This window comes from Bufo gargarizans, chromosome 2 (assembly GCF_014858855.1).
Source record: "Bufo gargarizans isolate SCDJY-AF-19 chromosome 2, ASM1485885v1, whole genome shotgun sequence".
Taxonomy (NCBI): domain Eukaryota; kingdom Metazoa; phylum Chordata; class Amphibia; order Anura; family Bufonidae; genus Bufo; species Bufo gargarizans.
Genome location: NC_058081.1, coordinates 575,526,696 through 575,551,063, shown reverse-complemented (window position 1 = coordinate 575,551,063; position 24,368 = coordinate 575,526,696).

The window sequence follows — 24,368 nt, the reverse complement described above, 5'->3', positions numbered from 1 at the left end:
TAACCCCTTATAAACCCCTGATCACCCCATATAAACTCCCTGATCACCCCCCTGTCATTGATCACCGCCCTGTCATTGATCACCCCCCCTGTCAGGCTCCGTTCAGACGTCCGTATGATTTTTACGGATCCACGGATACATGGATCGGATCCGCAAAAAGCATACGGACGTCTGAATGGAGCCTTACAGGGGGGTGATCAATGACAGGCGGGTGATCACCCATATACACTCCCTGATCACCCCCTGTCATTGATCACTTCCCTGTAAGGCTCCATTCAGACGTCCGCATGATTTTTACGGATCCATGGATACATGGATCGGATCCGCAAAACACATGCGGACGTCTGAATGGAGCCTTACAGGGGGTGATCAATGACAGGCGGGTGATCACCCATATACACTCCCTGATCACCCCCCTGTCATTGATAACCCCCCTGTAAGGCTCCATTCAGACGTCCGCATGCGTTTTGTGGATCCGATCCATGGATCCGTAAAAAATCATGCGGATGTCTGAATGGAGCCTTACAGGGGGGGTGATCAGTGACAGGGGGGTGATCACCCTGATTACCCTGATCACCCCCTGTCATTGATAACCCCCCTGTAAGGCTCCATTCAGACGTCAGCATGCGTTTTGTGGATCCGATCCATGTATCCATGGATCCGTAAAAAATCATGCGGATGTCTGAATGGAGCCTTACAGGGGGGGTGATCAGTGACAGGGGGGTGATCACCCTGATTACCCTGATCACCCCCTGTCATTGATAACCCCCCTGTAAGGCTCCATTCAGACGTCAGCATGCGTTTTGTGGATCCGATCCATGTATCCATGGATCCGTAAAAAATCATGCGGATGTCTGAATGGAGCCTTACAGGGGGGTGATCAATGACAGGGGGGTGATCAATGACAGGCGGGTGATCACCCATATACACTCCCTGATCACCCCCTGTCATTGATCACCCCCCCTGTAAGGCTCCATTCAGACATCCGCATGATTTTTTACGGATCCATGGATACATGGATCGGATCCACAAAACACATGCGGATGTCTGAATGGAGCCTTACAGGGGGGGTGATCAGTGACAGGGGGGTGATCACCCTGATTACCCTGATCACCCCCTGTCATTGATAACCCCCCTGTAAGGCTCCATTCAGACGTCCGCATGCGTTTTGTGGATCCGATCCATGTATCCATGGATCCGTAAAAAATCATGCGGATGTCTGAATGGAGCCTTACAGGGGGGGTGATCAGTGACAGGGGGGTGATCACCCTGATTACCCTGATCACCCCCTGTCATTGATAACCCCCCTGTAAGGCTCCATTCAGACGTCCGCATGCGTTCTGTGGATCCGATACATGTATCCATGGATCCGTAAAAAATCATGCGGATGTCTGAATGGAGCTTTACAGGGGGGGTGATCAGTGACAGGGGGGTGATCACCCTGATTACCCTGATCACCCCCTGTCATTGATAACCCCCCTGTAAGGCTCCATTCAGACGTCCGCATGCGTTTTGTGGATCCGATACATGTATCCATGGATCCGTAAAAAATCATGCGGATGTCTGAATGGAGCCTTACAGGGGGGGTGATCAGTGACAGGGGGGTGATCACCCTGATTACCCTGATCACCCCCTGTCATTGATAACCCCCCTGTAAGGCTCCATTCAGACGTCCGCATGCGTTCTGTGGATCCGATACATGTATCCATGGATCCGTAAAAAAATCATGCGGATGTCTGAATGGAGCTTTACAGGGGGGGTGATCAGTGACAGGGGGGTGATCACCCTGATCACCCCCTGTCATTGATAACCCCCCTGTAAGGCTCCATTCAGACGTCCGCATGCGTTTTGTGGATCCGATACATGTATCCATGGATCCGTAAAAAATCATGCGGATGTCTGAATGGAGCCTTACAGGGGGGGTGATCAGTGACAGGGGGGTGATCACCCTGATTACCCTGATCACCCCCTGTCATTGATAACCCCCCTGTAAGGCTCCATTCAGACGTCCGCATGCGTTCTGTGGATCCGATACATGTATCCATGGATCCGTAGAAAATCATGCGGATGTCTGAATGGAGCCTTACAGGGGGGGTGATCAGTGACAGGGGGGTGATCAGGGAGTCTATATGGGTGATCACCCCCCTGTCATTGATCACCCCCCTGTCATTGATCCCCCCCTGGTAAGGCTCCATTCAGACATTTTTTTTGGCACAAGTTAGCGGAAATTTTTTGTTTGTTTTTGTTTTTTCTTACAAAGTCTCATATTCCACTAACTTGTGTCAAAAAATAAAATCTCACATGGACGCACCATACCCCTCACGGAATCCAAATGCGTAAACATTTTTAGACATTTATATTCCAGACTTCTTCTCACGCTTTAGGGCCCCTAAAAAGCCAGGGCAGTATAAATACCCCACATGTGACCCCATTTCGGAAAGAAGACACCCCAAGGTATTCCGTGAGGGGCATATTGAGTCCATTAAAGATTGAAATTTTTGTCCTAAGTTAGCGGAAAGTGAGACTTTGTGAGGAAAAAAACAAAAAAAAATCAATATCCGCTAACTTATGCAAAAAAAAAAAAAATTCTAGGAACTCGCCAGGCCCCTCATTGAATACCTTGGGGTGTCTTCTTTCCAAAGTGGGGTCACATGTGGGGTATTTATACTGCCCTGGCTTTTTAGGGGCCCGAAAGTGTGAGAAGAAGTCTGGGATCCAAATGTCTAAAAATGCCCTCCTAAAAGGAATTTGGGCCCCTTTGCGCATCTAGGCTGCAAAAAAGTGTCACACATGTGGTATCGCCGTACTCAGGAGAAGTTGGGGAATGTGTTTTGGGGTGTCATTTTACATATACCCATGCTGGGTGAGAAAAATATCTTGGTCAAATGCCAACTTTGTATAAAAAAATGGGAAAAGTTGTCTTTTGCCAAGATATTTCTCTCACCCAGCATGGGTATATGTAAAATGACACCCCAAAACACATTCCCCAACTTCTCCTGAGTACGGCGATACCACATGTGTGACACTTTTTTGCTGCCAAGGTGGGCAAAGGGGCACATATTGCAAAGTGCACCTTTCGGATTTCACCGGCCATTTTTTACAGATTTTGATTGCAAGGTACTTCTTACACATTTGGGCCCCTAAATTGCCAGGGCAGTATAACTACGCCACAAGTGACCCCATTTTGGAAAGAAGACACCCCAAGGTATTCCGTGAGGGGCACGGCGAGTTCCTAGAATTTTTTATTTTTTGTCACAAGTTAGCGGAAAATGATGATTTTTCTTTTTTTTTCTTTTTTCCTTACAAAGTCTCATATTCCACTAACTTGCGACAAAAAATAAAAAATTCTAGGAACTCGCCATGCCCCTCACGGAATACCTTGGGGTGTCTTCTTTCCAAAATGGGGTCACTTGTGGCGTAGTTATACTGCCCTGGCAATTTAGGGGCCCAAATGTGTGAGAAGAACTTTGCAATCAAAATGTGTAAAAAATGCCCTGCAAAATCCGAAAGGTGCACTTTGGAATATGTGCCCCTTTGCCCACCTTGGCAGCAAAAAAGTGTGACACATCTGGTATCGCCGTACTCAGGAGAAGTTGGGGAATGTGTTTTGGGGTGTCATTTTACATATACCCATGCTGGGTGACAAAAATATCTTGGTCAAATGCCAACTTTGTATAAAAAAATGGGAAAAGTTGTCTTTTGCCAAGATATTTCTCTCACCCAGCATGGGTATATGTAAAATGATACCCCAAAACACATTCCCCAACTTCTCCTGAGTACGGCGATACCAGATGTGTGACACTTTTTTGATGCCAAGGTGGGCAAAGGGGCACATATTCCAAAGTGCACCTTTCGGATTTCACCGGCCATTTTTTACACATTTTGATTGCAAAGTACTTCTCACACATTTGGGCCCCTAAATTGCCAGGGCAGTATAACTACGCCACAAGTGACCCCATTTTGGAAAGAAGACACCCCAAGGTATTCCGTGAGGGGCATGGCGAGTTCCTAGAATTTTTTATTTTTTGTCGCAAGTTAGTGGAATATGAGACTTTGTAAGGAAAAAAGATAAAAAATAAAAAATCATCATTTTCCGCTAACTTGTGACAAAAAATAAAAAATTCTAGGAACTCGCCATGCCCCTCACGGAATACCTTGGGGTGTCTTCTTTCCAAAATGGGGTCACTTGTGGCGTAGTTATACTGCCCTGGCAATTTAGGGGCCCAAATGTGTGAGAAGTACCTTGCAATCAAAATGTGTAAAAAATGGCCTGCAAAATCTGAAAGGTGCACTTTGGAATATGTGCCCCTTTGCCCACCTTGGCAGCAAAAAAGTGTCACACATGTGGTATCGCCGTACTCAGGAGAAGTTGGGGAATGTGTTTTGGGGTGTCATTTTACATATACCCATGCTGGGTGAGAGAAATATCTTGGCAAAAGACAACTTTTCCCATTTTTTTTATACAAAGTTGGCATTTGACCAAGATATTTTTCTCACCCAGCATGGGTATATGTAAAATGACACCCCAAAACACATTCCCCAACTTCTCCTGAGTACGGCGATACCAGATGTGTGACACTTTTTTGCAGCCAAGGTGGGCAAAGGGGCACATATTCCAAAGTGCACCTTTTGGATTTCACCGGTCATTTTTTACACATTTTGATTGCAAAGTTCTTCTCACACATTTGGGCCCCTAAATTGCCAGGGCAGTATAACTACCCCACAAGTGACCCCATTTTGGAAAGAAGACACCCCAAGGTATTCCGTGAGGGGCATGGCAAGTTTTTAGAATTTTTTATTTTTTGTCGCAAGTTAGTGGAATATGAGACTTTGTAAGAAAAAAAAAAAAAAAAAATCATCATCATTTTCCGCTAACTTGTGACAAAAAATAAAAAGTTCTATGAACTCACTATGCCCATCAGCGAATACCTTAGGGTGTCTACTTTCCGAAATGGGGTCATTTGTGGGGGTTTTCTACTGTTTGGGCATTGTAGAACCTCAGGAAACATGACAGGTGCTCAGAAAGTCAGAGCTGTTTCAAAAAGCGGAAATTCACATTTTTGTACCATAGTTTGCAAATGCTATAACTTTTACCCAAACCATTTTTTTTTTTGCCCAAACATTTTTTTTTTATCAAAGACATGTAGAACAATAAATTTGGCGAAAAATGTATATATGGATGTCGTTTTTTTTGCAAAATTTTACAGCTGAAAGTGAAAAATGTCATTTTTTTGCAAAAAAATCGTTAAATTTCGATTAATAACAAAAAAAGTAAAAATGTCAGCGGCAATAAAATACCACCAAATGAAAGCTCCATTAGTGAGAAGAAAAGGAGGTAAAATTCATTTGGGTGGTAAGTTGCATGACCGAGCAATAAACCGCTAAAGTTGTGGAGTGCCGATTTGTAAAAAAGGGCCTGGTCACTAGGGGGGTATAAACCTGTGGTCCTTAAGTGGTTAAAATAACATAAAATACGTAAACATATAAAATAATAATCTTGATCTTGGAGGACGAGGTCCATATGGAGTAGGAGGTTAAGGAGGCGGTGGATGTGGCGGTGTAGGTGGAAGCAGCGATGGAGGATGAGGAGGTAGCCTACACTGCTTTTTGGTTTTATTTTTTATTTGTTTAAATTAGGGTACACCCCAAAACATTGGGAAATATAACCTGTGATAACCCCCTCCAGTCGTGCTAAACAAATGTTCAGGCAATACACTGGCTGCAGGGCAGGCCTGCACCTCCAAGGCGTAAAGGGCAAGATCAGGCCATGTGCCCAATTTGGAGACCCAGAAGTTGAAGGGGGCAGACCCATCAGTCAGTACGTGTAGGCGTGTGCACACATACTGCTCCACCATGTCGCACATCCCCGTGATGTCCACGATCTAATTGGAAATCTGCTCTATCAACTTTCGATGTTCTTTTCTGCGCCTACCATGTTGATCACGGTTAGCGCCGAATCAGGGTTCCACGTCGGAGAGGGAGCGTGAGAAAGGGAGAACACATCCAAGGGAGGTCAATGGCTGCAATGTGATCAAGCTAAAATGTAGGACAAATTATTGAAGCTGAAGCTTCCAAGTAAAGGTAGTGACTCGGGGAGGTAGTGACAATTAAAAACAATACAGGACTCTTAAGATGCCCAGTTATTGGAATGATTATTAAAAAATTATAGGGAATGTGTAACACCCCAGAGTTATGTTACTAAACTCTTCTACCCCGCTACAATCTGTTAAGAGCCTTAAAGAGGACCTTTCACCTAAAAAAAAAAAATTTAACTAAGACCATAGCTTTACTCACATGCCCCCATGAATTCTTGATCGTTATTTCTTTTTTCAAACTGTGCCCCCGTTTGTCCGCTATGCTCCCCTGAATAGTTCCCGCCGTTTATGTTAATGAGCCAGCCTCAAATGGGCTGGCTTTAAAAGTTCTCCTCGGCGTGCCTTCTATCTTCTCCCTGGCACGGAGCGCATCCAATCAGCGCGCTCCGCTCTTAGCCAGGGAGAAGACGCTCCAGTTCTCGCGAGACTTCTGAGAACTGGAGCGATTTAGTCTATCCGGAGCCGGCGCCATCTTGCATTCCTCGGTGAGCATCGGAGACGGCAGCAGCAGCACCCGGATCCCGTAGGTAAGTTTGTCAAACACCCCTAGACAACGAGCAAAGTTGTTCCAATGTACCCCCCTAGACAAACGAGCATGATGGGGGTTATCCCCCCTCCCCTATGACAACGAGCATGATGGGGGGGATTCACCCCCCCACCCTATGGCAAAAATAATGATGGGGGTGATCCCCCCTCCCCTATGACAACGAGCATGATGGGGGTGATCCCCCCCAACCCCTATGGCAATAATAATGATGGGGGTGATCCCCCCACCCTATGACAACGAGCATGATGGGGGTGATCCCCCCCAACCCCTATGGCAAAAATAATGATGGGGGTGATCCCCCCACCCTATGACAACGAGCATGATGGGGGTGATCCCCCCCACCCCTATGGCAATAATAATGATATGGGTGATCCCCCCTCCCCTATGACAACGAGCATGATGGGGGTGATCCCCCCACCCTATGACAACGAGCATGATGGGGGTGATCCCCCCCAACCCTTATGGCAATAATAATGATGGGGGTGATCCCCCCCACCCTATGACAACGAGCATGATGGGGGTGATCCCCCCCCCAACCCCTATGGCAATAATAATGATGGGGGTGATCCCCCCACCCTATGACAACGAGCATGATGGGGGTGATCCCCCCTCCCCTATGACAATGAGCATGATGGGGGTGATCCCCCAACCCCTATGGCAATAATAATGATGGGGGTGATCCCCCTACCCTATGACAACGAGCATGATGGGGGTGATCCCCCCCCCCCAACCCCTATGGCAATAATAATGATGGGGGTGATCCCCCCACCCTATGACAACGAGCATGATGGGGGTGATCCCCCCCCCACCCCTATGGCAATAATAATGATGGGGGTGATCCCCCCTCCCCTATGACAACAAGCATGATGGGGGTGATCCCCCCACCCTATGACAACGAGCATGATGGGGGTGATCCCCCCCACCCCTATGGCAATAATAATGATGGGGGTGATCCCCCCACCCTATGACAACGAGCATGATGGGGGTGATCCCCCCACCCTATGACAACGAGCATGATGGGGGTGATCCCCCCCACCCCTATGGCAATAATAATGATGGGGGTGATCCCCCCCACCCCTATGGCAATAATAATGATGGGGGTGATACCCCCCCACCCCTATGGCAATAATAATGATGGGGTGATCCCCCCACCCTATGACAACGAGCATGATGGGGGTGATCCCCCCCCAACCCCTATGGCAATAATAATGATGGGGGTGATCCCCCCACCCTATGACAACGAGCATGATGGGGTGATCCCCCCACCCTATGACAACGAGCATGATGGGGGTGATCCCCCCCACCCCTATGGCAATAATAATGATGGGGGTGATCCCCCCCAACCCCTATGGCAATAATAATGATGGGGGTGATCCCCCCACCCTATGACAACGAGCATGATGGGGGTGATCCCCCCACCCTATGACAATGAGCATGATGGGGGTGATCCCCCCCCCCCAACCCCTATGGCAATAATAATGATGGGGGTGATCCCCCCACCCTATGACAACGAGCATGATGGGGGTGATCCCCCCTCCCCTATGACAACGAGCATGATGGGGGTTATACAAACCCCCCCACCCTCCTCTCATAGCACTGCATGGAGGAAGCCATTTAGACTATTTTGTCTTAGTCTGGGACATTACGAAACCCATTCTAGTCTGTGAATTCCAAAAAAATGTCTTCCCGTATGACCATATGTTGATCCATATGTTGATCTACTGATTTTTTATTTATTTATTTTTTTAGGATTATTCCTTGGACTTCATCTGAGCGGAGGAAGAGCAGAAAATAGTAAATTTAAAAATAACTGTGTTTACCAGCTTGTAATCATCACTTTAGCCTCTGTCACATTACTGCTGCCTCAGGTTTTACCACTGCATTTTACCACAACTATTTTGTGAAAAAAAAACATATTAGCCATTCATAGTACATTCATAGTAGCCATTTTTTGACAAATGTATTGAAATATACGCTTCACAACCACCGCCCTCTTCCAAACATAAGTTGTGGACATTACTCTACGCCACTGTTGATGCTCATAATATTTATCGGACAGTAGAGGCATTGCCCGAAATAGCACCCCCATCGACCATCGCATTACTACTGTTACTCACACCTTATTACATGGAATTATGTACCCTGCAAATGAATACCAGAAATGCATTTTTTTAATCGTCAAAATAGATCCATAAAACAGGTATAAGAATGTATATCAAAATCAAAATCGCATCAAATATCATTGTTTTTTTTTTTTTTTTTTTTTTTTTTAGGATCTCTACACTGTTAGTAATCTATTCATATTTTCCAAATTTAAACCATTCTAAAAAGGTAATTATAATACAAAAATACTTTTTCGGTTATGTCTGTTATAGTAAACAAAAAATAGTAATGATAATAATACAAACCCATATACTCATTATTCTTCATTCATTTTTAATATTTCTAATTTTTTTGGTAAGGATTTGCGTTTTAGAACCAGACCGGTAAGTTTCAATCCAACGTTCCTCGCTGGAAGAAGAAACATGTTCCGTAAAGTTTTGGAGTTCGGAAACCCTATCCATGGTTTCAAAAGTTTATTTGGCGGTTCAACTGTTAAACTGTTCTTTGTGTTTATACTTTTTAACACGAATGATGGTAAGTAAATACATTAGGTAAGTATTGAACAAGAAGCGAACGGAAAAATATTCCTTTCAAGAATCGACAATGGAAAAAAGAAGATTATCCAAAATTAATTGCGCACAAAATTTATTCCCCGTTGGAATACATCTTTTAAGAGTTCTACGTTTTGACGATACGAAGTTTATTTTTACGGACAACATACATGGTAAGTTAACATTTAATTTTCATTATGTATGCACTCAGAATGTATTTACTAATCCCTTTTTTTTTTTCACAGGAATTTGCAAAATGCCTTCAACGTGTTGGGTCAAAAACTGCAAATTTGTCCCAGGGCGAATGGTCAATGGCCATGAAATAAAATTACATAGCTTTCCATACAGTAAGGATAGAATTATAGAATGGTTGTCACTGCTAATGCCTTCTGATATTGAGAATGTTAATTATCTAGCAGAAGAAATTTTGGTATTAAAGCAAAAAAGATATAATAAGTATAGATTATGCTCTTTACATTTTGCTCCTAATAATTTCATTGTCAATGCTGTTGGCCGTGCACTTTGTGACAGTGCAAAGCCAACCATATTTGAAAATATACCAGAATTTGAGCGAAAAGTGCCTAAAACAAAAACGACTAAAGCAAAAGTTTCAGAACCACAATTAGACAACAGAGCATTATCATCTGAATCATCTGTAACTTTAGAGTCTAGTGGTCAAACTTCTTCGGTTTCATACCATGAAATTCAACATGTTACAGACAATGTTGAAACTCCAACTACCAAATTCATGGACGCTTGCACTCAGACAGATTTTGATCTGACCAATTCTATACTTATTGGTATTGACCGAAATGTTGTGCTTACGGAAGAACAGTCCCCTGTACGTCCGTTTACCAATATAGTTATAGAATCTACACCTTTGCCGGAGTGTTCCAACACTGTAAATCAACCAAAAAATATAATTCCATTTGGTAATATTCTTTCTCCAATTTGTGGGAAAAATGACCACAACTTGGTGCAACAAGAACAGGTGGGTAACCGTGATGATGATAATGTTAGTGGAATATTTCCATTGACAGCTGAAATGGATGAGTCGGATAATGAGTACACTACTTCTGATGTAGACGGAGGCGAAGTTCTTGATTGTAGGGATACCTCGTACGACCCTTTGATGGTTAGCCACTGTTCCTCTGATTTGTTAGCATTACAGTCCTTTGATGAAACTGATAATGAATCTCCCTTTCATGAACAACATGTTGAAGACATGGTTAATGAACCTAAACTCATAATTAACGAAAGTTGCCTAGATATCCTCTTACGGCAGGTGAAGTGTCAGTATCCCGAAGGTTGCAATCTGACCGTCAATTCATTTTCCAAACAAAGACAGGGTAGTGCTTTAATAGTTCGCGGGAGTTGCAGGAAAGGGCACCAGTCTTTATTATGGAATACCCAACCAAAAATTGGTCGTTTTTGGAGTGGGAATGTCCTTTTGGCAGCATCAATCTTGTGCAGTGGATTAAACTTTCAAAAGGTGGACGAGTTGTTTAATATTTTTGGTTTGACAACATTTTCAGAGACAACCTTCTATAGATATCAAACGAGATTTATTTTCCCTGCAATCGATATTGCCTGGCAGCAAGAAAAGACAAAATTTCAAGAAGAAATGCATACTTTTCCAATGTGTTTAGCTGGAGATGGCCAATGTGATAGTCCTGGTCACTCAGCTAAATATTGTATTTATACTGTTATGGAACTGTATAGTGAAAAAATTATCGATTTTGAAGTTGTTCATCGCAGCCAGTGCAATTCTTCGGTTGCAATGGAGAAGTTCGGTTTTAAAACAGTTATGGAAAGAGTGATTTCCAATGGCTTTGACGTTTGTGTCTTTGTCTCTGATCGACATGTCAGTATACAAAAGGTGATGCGTGAGTTGTACCCTGACATAGATCATCAGTTTGATATTTGGCATTACGCAAAGTCAATAAAGAAAAAGTTGATAAAGGCAAGTAACGGAAGAGCTGGACAGGAACTCAAACCATGGATTGATAAAATTGTAAACCATTTCTGGTGGACCGTGAAAACTTGTGATCACAACGAACTTTTCTTCAGGGAACGTTGGAATTCTGTTCTCCATCATATAGTCAACAAGCATGAGTGGGAGGATGGAGAACACTATAAAAAATGTTCCCATGCAGAATTAGAAATTCAAAACAGTTCTGTTTTATGGTTAAAAAAGGAAAGCAATGTTTTTCACAAATTAGAAGAGATTGTTCGAAATAAACAGTTTAACAGTGATGTTCCCCACTTGATCCGTAATTGCCACACCGGACCATTAGAAGCCTTCCATAGTCTAGTATTAAAATATCGTACTAAAAGGATACATTTTGGTATTGACGGCATGGAAGCACGAACAAAACTAGCCATCCTTGCACATAATAATAATATAGGAAGAGATCAAGCTGTTGTTCATGTACCAACATCTGTCTCCGCACCCATCGGTACCAAACAAACAAAATTAATTTTGCCAAAGGGAAGAAAACGCTGGACGGTGAAAAACGTCTATGAACCGATGAGTGTACAACATGTCGAGAATATTTTAGTAGACTGTTTGAAAATAGCCTTGGGAGACATAACTCCAGAATGGAACAGTCGAACACCCGATCTTCCGCCTAACATAGCAAATGTTGAGCGCCCAAAAAAAGCTGATATTGTACGTCAACATTGGTCTAGATTTGGCAAAAAATAAATAATTTAAAATCCATAAAAACCAAAAATTAATCATTTTTAAATTAAGTTCCAAAATTTTGTTTAGCTCATCCGTTACTTTCCGGTTTAGTTACGTTTACTAGTTATTCTTGTTATTAATTTTCACTATTTGAAAAGTTATTTTATATGTGCAGCTCAACAATGAAGTAGAGGATATGCGGTATCAACTCGACATCAACTATTTATAAGGTAAGTATTATTATTTTATTTTTCTATTATCTAAATCTATAAAATCTATATTTTACACATCATGTACTTTACAGAGTGGTTTTTGAGAAAAAGTGATTTGTGAATCGTAAAGTGCCACAAATACTTGAAATTGAAAATGCTTGAACCTTTCAATGTATTTTTTTTCCAGACTTTTTTGAACAGGTGGACAGCCGGCGCGTGGTAGGAAAGCTCTCTAGCCGTGGAGTGTGATTTGTATCAGCGTCTCCACGGTAGGTGTTAGTTATTTGACTATCCCGTTGAGGACCGGTTTGTGTCTGCTTCTTTACCTCTCCATCCAATGCCTTACCAGTACTTTTCTCACTCAGGTGGAGAACCAGTACCACCCCATTCTTGACACGACCTGGACTCAAGACAGCGGACAACATGTGAGCGCACAGCGGTGTGAAGAGCCACAACCTTGCCGAGACCTCTGATGCTTCGGTTGCGTTTTTTAATAAGTATATTTTTTTCCTGGACCTTTCCAGACTTTTTTGAACAGGTGGACAGCCGGCGCGTGGTAGGAAAGCTCTCTAGCCGTGGAGTGTGATTTGTATCAGCGTCTCCACGGTAGGTGGTAGTTAGTTGACTATCCCGTTGAGGACCGGTTTGTGTCTGCTTCTTTACCTCTCCATCCAATGCCTTACCAGTACTTTTCTCACTCAGGTGGAGAACCAGTACCACCCCATTCTTGACACGACCTGGACTCAAGACAGCGGACAACATGTGAGCGCACAGCGGTGTGAAGAGCCACAACCTTGCCGAGACCTCTGATGCTTCGGTTGCGTTTTTTAATAAGTATATTTTTTTCCTGGACCTTTCCAGACTTTTTTGAACAGGTGGACAGCCGGCGCGTGGTAGGAAAGCTCTCTAGCCGTGGAGTGTGATTTGTATCAGCGTCTCCACGGTAGGTGTTAGTTATTTGACTATCCCGTTGAGGACCGGTTTGTGTCTGCTTCTTTACCTCTCCATCCAATGCCTTACCAGTACTTTTCTCACTCAGGTGGAGAACCAGTACCACCCCATTCTTGACACGACCTGGACTCAAGACAGCGGACAACATGTCAGCGCACAGCGGTGTGAAGAGCCCCAACCTTGCAGAGACCTCTGATGCTTTTTTTACAACTTGCATTTGCTGTAACCATGTCAGGAACTAAAGAATTTTTGTATGATATGTATAAATCATGGATCTCAAACTCATGGCCCTTCACAATTGTTACAAGTACACCATAGCTTATTTCCAAGTCTGTAGTCCGACTCTTCAATTTCAACGTTGGCCTCCGAGTTTGAGGGTCTAGTGGGGTTTTCAGGAAAACAGGGTTCTGAATTGTCAGGACAACCATATTTTTCTTGGAGACGCTTTTTTATCCATTCCAACTAGACATGACAAAAAAAATAATAATCAGAATTATCAAATAAATTGTAGTCAAAATTAAAATGCAAATGTAATAAGTTTATTACTTTTTCAGCTCTTGTCGTTGACGCACTCGATGATACTTGATGCGAGTCACTATCCATTCTTATACCTGTTTTAACAAAATAAAAAAATTAGATATTTTGAGAATTAAAATAGTATTCATGGTATTCATTTGAAGGGTACACAATTCCATGTAATAAGGTGTGAATAACAGTTATAATGAGATGGTCGATGGGGGTGCTATTTTGGGCAATGCCTCTACTGTCCGATATATATATTAGGACAATCAACAAAACAGTGGCGGAGAGTAAGGATAACCCCCATCATTATTATTGCCATAAGGTGGGGGGGATCACCCCCATCATTATTATTGTCATAGGGGTTGGGGGGATCACCCCCATCATTATTATTTTCATAGGGGTGGGGGGATCACCCCCATCATTATTATTGCCATAGGGGTTGGGGGGGATCACCCCCATCATTATTATTGCTATAGGGGTGGGGGGGATCACCCCCATCATGCTCGTTGTCATAGGGGAGGGGGGATCACCCCCATCATTATTATTGCCATAGGGGTGGGGGGGGAATCACCCCCATCATACTCGTTGTCATAGGGGAGGGGGGATCACCCCCATCATTATTATTGCCATAGGGGTGGGGGGGATCACCCCCATCATGCTCGTTGTCATAGGGTGGGGGGATCACCCCCATCATTATTATTGCCATAGGGGTGGGGGGGGGATCACCCCATCATTATTATTGCCATAGGGGTGGGGGGATCACCCCCATCATTATTATTGCCATAGGGGTGGGGGGGGATCACCCCCATCATGCTCGTTGTCATAGGGTGGGGGGGATCACCCCCATCATTATTATTGCCATAGGGGTGGGGGGTATCACCCCCATCATTATTATTGCCATAGGGGTGGGGGGGATCACCCCATCATTATTATTGCCATAGGGATGGGGGGGATCACCCCCATCATGCTCGTTGTCATAGGGTGGGGGGATCACCCCCATCATGCTCGTTGTCATAGGGTGGGGGGATCACCGCCATCATTATTATTGCCATAGGGGTGGGGGGATCACCCCCATCATGCTCGTTGTCATAGGGTGGGGGGATCACCCCCATCATGCTCGTTGTCATAGGGGAGGGGGGATCACCCCCATCATTATTATTGCCATAGGGGTGGGGGGGATCACCCCCATCATGCTCGTTGTCATAGGGTGGGGGGATCACCCCCATCATTATTATTGCCATAGGGGTTGGGGGGGGATCACCCCCATCATGCTCGTTGTCATAGGGTGGGGGGATCACCCCATCATTATTATTGCCATAGGGGTTGGGGGATCACCCCCATCATGCTCGTTGTCATAGGGGAGGGGGGATCACCCCCATCATGCTCGTTGTCATAGGGTGGGGGGATCACCCCCATCATTATTATTGCCATAGGGGTTGGGGGGGATCACCCCCATCATGCTCGTTGTCATAGGGTGGGGGGGATCACCCCCATCATTATTATTGCCATAGGGGTTGGGGGGGATCACCCCCATCATGCTCGTTGTCATAGGGTGGGGGGATCACCCCCATCATGCTCGTTGTCATAGGGGAGGGGGATCACCCCCATCATTATTATTGCCATAGGGGTGTGGGGGGGATCACCCCCATCATGCTCGTTGTCATAGGGTGGGAGGATCACCCCCATCATTATTATTGCCATAGGGGTTGGGGGGGATCACCCCCATCATGCTCGTTGTCATAGGGTGGGGGGATCACCCCCATCATTATTATTGCCATAGGGGTTGGGGGGGATCACCCCCATCATGCTCGTTGTCATAGGGGAGGGGGGATCACCCCCATCATTATTTTTGCCATAGGGTGGGGGGGGGGGGGTGAATCCCCCCCATCATGCTCGTTGTCATAGGGGAGGGGGGATAACCCCCATCATGCTCGTTTGTCTAGGGGGGTACATTGGAACAACTTTGCTCGTTGTCTAGGGGTGTTTGACAAACTTACCTACGGGATCCGGGTGCTGCTGCTGCCGTCTCCGATGCTCACCGAGGAATGCAAGATGGCGCCGGCTCCGGATAGACTAAATCGCTCCAGTTCTCAGAAGTCTCGCGAGAACTGGAGCGTCTTCTCCCTGGCTAAGAGCGGAGCGCGCTGATTGGATGCGCTCCGTGCCAGGGAGAAGATAGAAGGCACGCCGAGGAGAACTTTTAAAGCCAGCCCATTTGAGGCTGGCTCATTAACATAAACGGCGGGAACTATTCAGGGGAGCATAGCGGACAAACGGGGGCACAGTTTGAAAAAAGAAATAACGATCAAGAATTCATGGGGGCATGTGAGTAAAGCTATGGTCTTAGTTAATTTTTTTTTTTTAGGTGAAAGGTCCTCTTTAACCTTGTCATCTTATATGATTTTGCTCATGTCCCCACAACTGTGCATCTAAAACCATGTTAAATGCAATTGTTTCCATGAAATTTTACAGGTCCGCCAGCAGGTGGCAGTATCATTGGTAAAGATAGTTTTAATGTTATGGCCGTTCCTGTTCTATTCTGCCCCCCTGCTGAGGAGAAGTGGGGGATTCCATCTTCCTGCAGCAAGGGAGGAAAAAAACTGTTTGATCCAGTTTTAGGTTTCCCCTGCATAGGGAAGACAGCAAGGACCAAGTCTTGTTCTGAGACTTGATAAAATTCCCAGTCTGAGCCCTGCAGCTCAACTGGATGAAAAGAAGCAGAAAGTTGCAGACAACCTCGAGTTCTAGGAAGAAAGCATCCCCTGAGAATATTACTATGGGACAAGTCCAGAGACCTAGGAGAAGCCATTCCTCCTCAGCTAGTCTGTCCCCACAAAGCAGAAGTTACAGTTCAAAGCAGAAGCATTTATTCCTGCCAATAATTGCCAAAACCTTCTGGGACCAGAGACCAAAGCTGCATACTGTTTGGATGCAAGATATCTTCAGTAAAGAAAAGTTTGAACTTCATTTAAAGGTCTGGACATAATTTCTCCTGTAAAATTCCTCTATTACTCCTCCTATCACTACACTCAAATTTATTGCAAGTGAGCCAGGAGTCCAGCCGTACCCAGATAGTAGACACAGTTGACACGATTACCACCACCTATAGCGACATTATAAGCCATTGCACCACTCTGGCATTCCTAACCTGGGATGTGCGTTATAACACCTTGGGAGGACCCTGTGATGGTACCCTGCGCACGTTGCAATTGGCGTCATGAACAAAATACAGACTATTATCCACCTGACCCAGCCACTGCATTTACCTTTGTGCCTACAATTCTGGCTATAGTAATCACCAAACCCCCAGAAAAAAGAGACTTTTATTGCATGTACTTATTGCTGAAGATTGTGGGTTTGCATCAGCTGCAGCACAGTGGCAGAGCAGGGGTAATCGGCCATCCCAGACATCTCCACCCAGCAGAGGGGAGGGAACCAGACAGCCTGCCTCCACAGAGAAAGCATTCATACAGCAGCAGGAACAAAAGTGCTGAATACAAGTTCCCAGGAGGACAGAGAAATCGCTGCCCATACAGGAAGTGAAGCGGTGGCCATCTTGAAAAAGGGAAAATAGTATTTTCTGCATTGGATGTTGGAGAAGCACCTGCCCTTGGATCTGAGTGAGTACTACTGTGCAAATAACCTTGCTGAAGACTGTTAAGAGTTATAATCTGTCTGCCAGAGCACCATACTCCCCGAAATTAAGCAGTTGCAGCGACTCTTAAAGGAGCCACACACCAATTCTGCTGCAGTCACCCATAGCAACCTGCATCTAAATTGCATTGTAGCCAGTACTAATTCCTTTAATCTGGTACTGGATATCAAGGGCCATGTCTGACAACGAAGATAGCACCCACTTGGACCGCAGCGATCCACCAGCAGCAGCGGCAGCCATCTGCATTATGCCTCTTACTATGCCAAACTATTTTGGGGCACCCTGGCTCCCAAGTTAGGCCCCATGCACACGGCCGTGTTTCACAGCCGTGTGCGGGCCGTGGAACCGCGGCCTGGATCCCTCCTGAGAGCAGGAGCGCACTGCGTCACTGGTTGCTATGACGCTGTGCGCTCCCTGCTGCCGGCACAGTACAGTAATACACTGGTATAGATCATAACAGTGTCTCACCGTATTGCGGCGGCAGCAGGGAGCGCACGGCGTCATAGCAACCAGTGACGCCATGCGCTCCTGCTCTCAGGAGGGATCCAGGCCGTGGTTCCACGGCCCGCACACGGCCGTGTGCATGGGGCCTTACTCAGGAGAACCCCATTCATTTAGGGAATTCCATGATAAAATGCTTACGACTTTTAAGCTATATTCTGTATCACAGGATCAGAAAGTGGAAATCCTGATTGGCCAGTTACAGGGAGCTGCGCTCCGGGAGGTCAAGTCCTGGCCCCGGCCCGAGAGGAAAACCGCTGAGCAGATCCTAGACCAACTCAGTACCACCTTTGAGACTAGGACCGCCTCTGAACGTAAAATGCGCTTCTTTGGAAAGCGGCAGCAGTCAAAAGAAGACCTTGAGAGACTTTGCCCTGTCCCTGCAGGAAGCCCTGCTGGCTGTTATCCAGATTGATCCCCGTGAAGCTCAGGGACACGATCAAACCCTCAGGGAACAGTTTATTGAAGGTGTCCTTGATGAATCCCTCAAACGTCAGCTGAAGATGCTGTCAGCTCAGCACCCAGATACCCCTTTCTTGGACTTTAAGGAACTTGCTATTGGCATCCTAGGGGAAAGTCACCAAGCTGAACCTCCTGAAAACAAGAGGGCAGGGCCCACACTATGGCCTGCTACTCACAGACAAATAGCTGAGCATGGGGCTCAGGCACCCGTTCCAGATGCCGTAGCAGCTCTGACTGTTCAAGTCTCCCTCTTAGCTGAGAGGATGAGGATGAGGATGAGGAAACAGCTACTATGCCAAACAGCTCTTACTATGCCAAACTATTTTGGGGCACCCTGGCTCCCAAGTTAGGCCCCATGCACACGGCCGTGTTTCACAGCCGTGTGCGGGCCGTGGAACCGCGGCCTGGATCCCTCCTGAGAGCAGGAGCGCACTGCGTCACTGGTTGCTATGACGCCGTGCGCTCCCTGCTGCCAGCACAGTACAGTAATACACTGGTATAGATCATAACAGTGTCTCACCGTATTGCGGCGGCAGCAGGGAGCGCACGGCGTCATAGCAACCAGTGACGCCATGCGCTCCTGCTCTCAGGAGGGATCCAGGCCGTGGTTCCACGGCCCGCACACGGCTGTGAAACAAGGCAGTGTGCATGGGGCCTTACTCAGGAGAACCCCATTCATTTAGGGAATTCCATGATAAAATGCTTACGACGTTTAAGCTATATTCTGTATCACAGGATCAGAAAGTGGAAATCCTGATTGGCCAGTTACAGGGAGCTGCGCTCCGGGAGGTCAAGTCCTGGCCCCGGCCCGAGAGGAAAACCGCTGAGCAGATCCTAGACCAACTTCCTGTGAAGCTCAGGGACAAGATCAAACCCTCAGGGAACAGTTTATTGAAGGTGTCCTTGATGAATCCCTCAAACGTCAGCTGAAGATGCTGTCAGCTCAGCACCCAGATACCCCTTTCTTGGACTTTAAGGAACTTGCTATTGGCATCCTAGGGGAAAGTCACCAAGCTGAACCTCCTGAAAACAAGAGGGCAGGGCCCACACTATGTCCTGCTACTCACAGACAAATAGCTGAGCATGGGGCTCAGGCACCCGTTCCAGATGCCGTAGCAGCTCTGACTGTTCAAGTCTCCCTCTTAGCTGAGAATGTGGAGAGGATGAGGAAACAGCTAGAGCGACCGGAACAGCAAACCAAGGTGGGGAAAGGGACTTCTGCAAACAGAGACCACCCTACACCCGGTCTACAAGAATATCGGCGCCAGCCAATTGGTAGGTTGTCAGACCCCGGTTATCAAAACATTAGGAAACAGCGATGCATGCATTGTCAGAGGTATGGACATACTGAAAAGGACTGCCGTCAGTTAAACGGGTATCCCCTGAGGTCGAGGTCCGCCCCTCGGGAGATAGAATACTAGGTCCCAAAGATCCAGCCTTTATGTCTAGGTATGTGGGCGCCTGCCCCGAGGTTGAAGTTGACATCAACGGAGTGAAGTTTCCTGCTTTAATTGATACCGGATCTCAAGTAACTACCATCCGGTAAGCAGTATTTGACACATGCTGAAACGGAGCCTAGCTGATGCAACCTCCTGAATCTTGGCTCCGCGTTATTGGGAGCCTACCTTACAGATCGAAGATACTGAACTTTCATGCCAAGGGGTAGTCATGATTCAGGTCCCAGATGATGACAATTACCCTGTGGTCCTGGGGGTGAATGTACTTGGCAACTGCTACCCTGAAGTGCTGAAAGCCTTAAAGAGAACCCTGACTAGACCCCGTGCAACTTAATGGGTTATAAACCAGACCATTCAAGTGCTAGCCGCCCAACAAAAATTCAGCAATCAACAGGGCGAAATCTGCCGTGTCCGCATCAAAAATGCTCACCCAATCAAACTCCAGCCTGGAGCAGAGACTCTGATATGGTGCAAGGCTTGCATCGGTATCCAAAGTCAAGATTATCAGGTCCTTGTGCAACCAATACATCTTCAGGATCACCCCTAGGAGCATGGAGCGTGGTCACCATGTCCCAAGGAAAGGTACTCATATGCTTAGTCAATCTGGGTGATGAAGCTGTGAAATAAAAAAAGCACTACCCAGTGGCCTGCCTATATCACATCCGTCAGCATGATATCCTGCATTACCCTACTGCTGCTGCTCAACAATCACTCCAAACAGTGGAGGAAGCTAAAGACCTGCCAGAACAGCCCTGGTAGGCCGAACTACACATTGGCGATACCAGAACCTCTGCTGAACAGTCAAACAACACCATGAAGTCTTCAGCAAACATTCTCTGGACTATGGTCAGACTCACCTAATAAAGCACACCATTCCAACCGGCACTCATCCTCCAATCAAGAACAGATACTGACCAGTCCCTCCTGCCATGTACCAGCAGGTGAAGAAGATGGTTCAGGATATGAAGACAGCTAATGTCATCCATGGGCTGCCCCCTTAGTCCTGGTAAAGAAGAAGGATGGAACCATCCGTTTTTGTGTGGACTACCGTAAGTTCAACATTACACACAAGAATGCGTACCCCCTGACAGAAATTGAAGAATCCCTGGCAGCTCTGGGATCCGCTACTCACTTTTCAACTCTGTATCTAACCAGTGGCTATTGGCAAGTCCCCATGGCACCAGCAGATAAAGAAAAAACAGCTTTTTACCACCCCAATGGGTCTGTTCGAGTTCAACTACATGCCATTTGGGTTTTGCAACGCCCCTGATACATTTCATAGACTCATGGAAAGATGTCTCTGACACAAAAAATTTGAGACCGTGTTGCTGTACCTGAACGATGTGATCGTCTACTCTAAGACCTACGAAGAGCATTTACAGCACTTGGCGGAAGTGTTCCAGACTTTGACCAAACATGGACTGAAAGTGAAACCTTCCAAGTGTCACTTACTGAAGCCCCAAGTGAAATATCTGGGACATGTGAGTACAGAAGAGACCGGACCCTGATAAGATAGCTGCAGTACAAAGCTGGCCGGCCCCCAAAACAGTCAAAGATGTCAAGAGCTTCCTCGGATTTGCAAGTTACTATCAGAGATTTATCCCGCACTTCGCTCAGATTGTGGAACCTATCCAAAAAATTGTGAAAGGTCACCCTAAAGGCTGTCAGAATTCCAAAATACCGGTGGAGTGGAATGAAGAGAGAGAAGATGCTTTCTGACTGTTGAAAGAAAAACTTACAGAACCTCCAGTCCTGGGTTACCCTGACTACAGCCTACCATTTTGCCTCTATACTGACGCAAGTAAGAAAGGTTTGGGAGCTGTACTATTTCAGACACAAGCTGGAACTGAAAAAGTAATCGCCTATGCCAGCAGATCTTTACGAGAGCCAGAGTGGAATGACCATACCTACAGTTCATTCAAACTAGAGTTTTTAGCATTGGTCTGGGCTGTAACTGAGAAATTCAAGGACTACCTAGCTGCCACACCTTGCACGGTCTACACCGACAATAATCTGCTAGCTCACTTGAACACTGCATGTCTGGAAGCTCTAGAACAAAGATGGGCCTCTAGACTGGGGAATTTCAGCTTCACCATTAAGTACTGGACTGGAAAATCTAATGACAATGCCGACGCTTTGTCTAGGCTACCTGCCCAGAAACAACCAATTTCTACCGATAAGCAGTGGGAAGATGTGAAAATGCCACTATTCTACTCCCGATTTGCCCGGCAGGAGACCCTACACACTAGGCGCCTGACCTCTAAAGTCACTTGTTTTCCACAGACCTGTGACCCCTCACCTCCAGTTGAGAAAGAGCTCTGGATTAAACTGCAATCAGAGAGCAGAGCCATTGGAGAACTGTTGGATTATTTTTACAGCGGACGCATACCAGAGAGAATCCGACAGCGGAGAGCTGACTCAGAGCTAGTTTGCCTCTGGGGACAATGGAAACTACTCTTCCTACAAAGAGGCCTACTCCTTAGAACGCTTGATCCAGTCACCTGTGAGCGCCTCCACCAGATAGTGGTGCCTCGAAGAGATGCCAAGATGGTGATGGACATGTACCATAACCGGTCTGGTCACTTTGGAACCCAAAAAACGAAAGCCACCATCAGATGACATTTCTACTGGATTGGCATGAGAAGTGACATTGAAACCTGGTGTTGGCAGTGTCCCACCTGTGCTGTGGCTAAAGGGGAAAGACATGATCAGCGAGCTCCCCTTCATCCAATAGTGAATAGAGGTGCTCTTGAAATCGTGGCAATCGACCACGTGAAACTGGAACCCAGCAGATCCGGGTATATCTATGCTATGACAATCATAGACCACTATACCAAGTTCGTTGTGGCTGTACCTGTAAAGGACTTAACTGCAAAAACTACAGCTGCTGCCATGTGGAAGAGCTTTATTCTGCCGTATGGATGTCCTGACAAGATACTCACCGATCAGGGATCTGCATTTGAGTCCTAGCTATTCTATGAACTTTGTGCCTTGTACAACTGCAAAAAACTGAGGACTACCGCATACCACCCTCAGGGGACTGGGCTGTGCGAAAAAATGAACCAGGCACTGATCAACATGCTCAAGACTGTGCCGCCTCACAAGAGGGCCGAATGGCCGTTACTCCTCCTTGAACTAGTTTACCTGTACAACAATACAACTCATTGCTCCACTGGGTACACGCCATACTACCTCATGTTTGGAAGACATGGCCATCTACCTGCAGATCTTGCCCTCGATGTCCCTGTACTAGACTATGAACCACTCCTTCCCCAATCTGAGTCGGTCAAAGAGCATCAGAAGCGCCTGGAGGACGCCAAAAAAATAGTGGACTCTAAAATTGAGATGGCCCAACAAAAACAGGACTTTGATACGCATGCACATGCTGAGACCTTACAGCCACCCTGTAAGCAAACTGGATAGTCACTGGAAGCGTGAGCCATATACAATAGTGTCCATTCCCTCATCAGAGGTCTACGAAATCCAGAGAAAGGATAAAGGTACTCAGCGAGTCCATCGTAACCAGCTCAAGATGCCTACAGGAACCTGTTCAAGAGCAGCCAAGAGAAGAGTATACATTACCTGAGCTGCCATTGTCTTCAGAAAGTAAGACTCCAACAGAGTTGCCTTCCATGCTTGACCCCCTTCAGTGGTTACTCCAGCCTCAAATTCGAGTCCTGATGCCAGTTGCTGAGACTACTCCAGGTCAGACAGCTGATCCTTCTGCACAAGTCCAGGACTTCTCTTCTACCCCTGGAGACTCGGAACTGCCCTTGCAGAGATCCCAACGGATGAATAAAGGTAAACCACCTGCCCGTTATCGGGAATTCTTTGAAACAAGTGTTTAGCTACAGAGACAATAGGAGCCAAGCCATGGACACATTTTGAATGGTAAGAAACATTGCCTAATGTCTATTGTTTACATTATTGGCTCCTTCATCTGCTCTTGTTGTGCCTGGACTTAATGGACTCCCTCTATCAGCCAAGCCATATCTCATGTTGGATTGCAAACGATTTTTGTGTTTTTTTCTACTTGTTACAGGTTATGCAACATTACAAGCTTGCACCCAAAGAAAGGACTCAAACGTTTACCTGAGCTCTTTGTGATCTCTATGTGATAATTTTACACTAATGTTTACAGGTTAAGCAACGTTCAAGTATCATATGCCCATTGTGTGTATTCTCTTCTAGGTACCACAATGTGACCTTTATGTACTTATTGTGAAATTGCACTTAACCTTTGCACTTAGCCAGATATGTAGCACCTTACTTCTGTGTGCCTTGCTTTACAGCTCCTGTTCTCTCCCCCCTTTAAACGGACTGCCTATATGGATGCTTAATACTAATGGCCTATACCCGGTGTTATGTCCATAGGTACCCAGGGTAGGACCAAGTGGTAAGTCCCGGCAGGTCTAGTAAACTATGCGGGTTTGCTGATTCGGAAATGATTAGAGGAGTTTTTGACCCCTCCTTCCTGTTATTTGTTCAGAATTGCTCCCATCCTGAGGTGTCATCCAGGAGTTTCATGGGATTATCATACCCTCTTCCTGTGACTGCCAGACGTGCACGGAGAAGCTGATACCTCCCCTTCTGTGCCTTTGCCTAAGTTATGGCGCCTCAAACCTT